Consider the following 3,606-nt stretch of genomic DNA (forward strand, 5'->3'; position numbering starts at 1 on the left):
ACAATCACTCCTCCACCTCCCTTCCAGTCTCTTTCCTGTGTGTTCCCGTCTCTTGTATGTGTGATTGTTGTGGTTTTACTGGTGATACTGGTTCTACTGGTGAGACGACATGTTCAGAGAAAATCTGAAGGTGGGACAAACCTCCTTACTTAAAGTTTATACTAAACTTGTTTCAAAAGAATTACAGTAACTTTTGATTATGTTGTTTTATTTTAGGTAATCAACAGGTCGGAGGGGAAAATATTAATTACACTGACATCAACATTTCACATCATCGATGACAGAAAAACAAATCAAATGAAGGTAAAATTGTTTTCTGTGTCCTTGGTTTTGTTTTGTGGGACTTTCCATCTTTAATGAATGACTTAGATGGATGACAGGAAACCAGTACTTTTACTGAGGTCCTGTTGGGTAGAAGCTAAAATATCATCTGCAGAACGACAATTAAATACGTTTTACCACTCCGCCACCTTTAGCTGAAATTAACTGTTTTACAAACAGACATTTTAAGGATAGTTTTACATTTTAAGAGCTTTTTGAAAAGTAACATACCAGCTATCCATGTCACATAGAAATAACACATCATGGCTACGACTCTAAAAGTTTCATTTTATCACTGGAATGATTGTTACAACGAGACATCGGTTCCACCTCAACCAGAGTATTTTCTGTGGATCAAACCTGTGATGGTTTAACTTTTACACACAATGGACCTTTATTACCAGAAGTCACAACATGCTAACACATGAGCAGAGGTTTTTAATTAGCGCCACTTGGTTTAAAAAGATCTCATGAAGATGGTTGGTCCTCTTTAATAATTTAATCTAAGTTACCATGACAACAATGTTATTAATAAATGAACTTATTAAACTATTTTTATCTGAACATGATATATTAATTCATGCACAGTCAGCCTTTAGACATGGCCAAAGCACAATAACCATGACAACTGTCCTAAATAACATTCTTATTGCTCTGAACATGAAATCATGTGGTGCATTTTCTGTAGATGAATCTAAAGCATCGGATTCTGTAGATCATAGCCTTCTCTAAGAAGGTCTTCAACAGATGGACATTAGTACCTCTGTACTGAACTGGCTTTCCAACTAACTTAGAGAACCCAGTGAGAGTTTCTAGATAAAAACTGTCAACCTAACAATATTTATAACATCACAAAAAGAAGAGAGAGACAAAGTATTAGTTATTTTACTCGCACGAGGAGAACGGTCAGAGATGTGTTCAGTTACAAGTCTCCCAACCGCTCTGAAACCCATCCAACCACACCTCTCTTTTAATTTTCTTTGGGGGCCCCTAGTTACAAAAACATTAATCTCTAAAGGATGGGAAAACAACAGCTGCATCGTCAACAGGTCATAAACAGCTTTATCCATTAACAACATATTTCCACAGTCCTCTTTCAGCTTCCAGGGTCAGTTGCGCCTTTTGTTCAGTGTAATCAGCCTTCATCTTTATGACCTCCTCAACTGGACTGCTTCCTTCTCTGCTAGTTCAGCTCCATTTATGATCTTTGCCTGCAGACAACTCATCAGATCATTTACTCACACACATCTTGAATGATTATAAGATCAAATAGTTATGTTAAAGAATAGGAGAAAATATAAGACAAATCTTTATTCAATTATTCCAACATTTCCCCCCTGTTTGTCTTATATTTGCTCACATTCTCATATCACTTAAACAGCCACTTCTCTCAGATTTTTAACTGTAAGTTTATCTTCATGAGTACAAAGACAATTATACTCAGAGGTACTTACTGACATTTAAATCACAGAATCATATAGAAATGGATCTGGGTACAGGTCAGAAAAGTGGTCAGTCACATCCTCATCATCTTCATCATCCTGATGTTTAAGTAACAGATAGAGTTGTGTAATTCTGTCTTCCATAGGAGAAATAGCTGTAGTGATGAGACGGTTAAGCAGAGAACGGAGACAGGGAATACAACAACATCCACACAATGTCAAAATTGCAGCAAACACTGCAAAGGAAATTATTACTGATGATACTAAAATTGTATGCTTCCCAAACATATCCAGCCAGGAGTCCCACATCGAGGCGTCTACTCCATAATGCTCCTTCATTTTGCCATTTAGAGATCTCAAACCTTCTATGGCTTTCATTTGGCTGCCATCAGCCAGCAGCAGTGTTGTTAGGTGTGAATGTGCAACATTTTTCTCCAAAAATAGCACAAACTTCTCCTTTTTCAGCTAACAACATGTCCAAAGCAAATCTATTCTGGACTGCTATCAGGGACGTTGAAGCCAATTAGTCATGGACAGCTTCAAACCCGCTTTGTGTCCAATTTCCTAGTTTTTGTACATTGTAATGAATATAGTTGATCCTGTCTACGTTTCTGTTCAACGTACACCACCAACAGATACTTGATCAATTAATTTATATTCATCTATAGCATCTATGTATGTAGAGTCTCCCTCAGTCTGCCAAGCTGCTGCTCTGCACTTTCTATTACGCCAATCATGTGGATTTACACTAGATAGTCCATCTGTTACTTCATCTACTAACATAGGATATACTGAAACTGGTAACCATAAAGTAATTAGAGCACAGAGTCCTGTTACTTTTGAAGGTGATCAATCAAACAACCTGTCGTCATCACACCACCCCCAAATGTCTCCTCTAGAGACTGGTTTAAAATACTTATTTACTTTTACAATTGCAGTACACCATACTGCAATGAGATTTCCCAATTTATTGCCTCTCTCTGTCATATTTATACATGTATAGTTTCCAGTGGTGACTCGCTTATGGAATACTGATTTATCCTTATCTGCTCTAATTACAGGAAAAACAGAATCCCAGTGTTGACACATTTCATTAAAATTAGTTTGATTCATTACTTCCATCACACAGAGTTGTGGTATCAAAGCTGGAATTATTTATAATAAAAGCCTTGAACCCAAACACACAACACAATCTCTTTTAGTCATGTTAGCCTCTTGTTCTACCATCAATAATCAGTTATTATTTGTTCCTGATACTCCTGTAATAACCTGGAACTTAGTCATCTATGGTTAACTTTTCTAACATAATTTTTACTCTCTTCACTTAGTTACCTGGATTACATTATCAGTTTTATGGAGCTTAAACAACTTCTTTTAATAACTAGCATAATCAGTGGTGCCCCACTCTGGTGTCCAATTATTTCCTTCATCAGCTACCATCATGGACCATGAGGTGTCTCTTCTATCATTAGTTAAGTACCATTTATAACTTCTAAAATCCTGTCCTTTCCTTCCTCGTTTAGTCAAGCTAATGAGTGGATCAGCACCACAGCTATGGTTTTAGATTTCACGCACACTTGAATACCATAAGTATAAGAAGTTTGTTTAGTGCACATAGTTAGGTTATCTTGCCTTCCTTGATTTAGCGCTACTTGTTTCATATGACTCATAACAGATGTTGTTATATTCTGATTCATCTTGATTGGTTCCCAGAAGTACCAGAAAAACAAAAAAATCAATATAAAAAAAATATAACCACCCAGCATCGGAAAACATTGTTCATCCATCTAGAAACCATTTTGGCTGAAATTTTCACTCCTCTAAATGGTTCCAGTGTCTTAAT

Source organism: Girardinichthys multiradiatus, chromosome 14 (assembly GCF_021462225.1).
Source record: "Girardinichthys multiradiatus isolate DD_20200921_A chromosome 14, DD_fGirMul_XY1, whole genome shotgun sequence".
Taxonomy (NCBI): Eukaryota; Metazoa; Chordata; class Actinopteri; order Cyprinodontiformes; family Goodeidae; genus Girardinichthys; species Girardinichthys multiradiatus.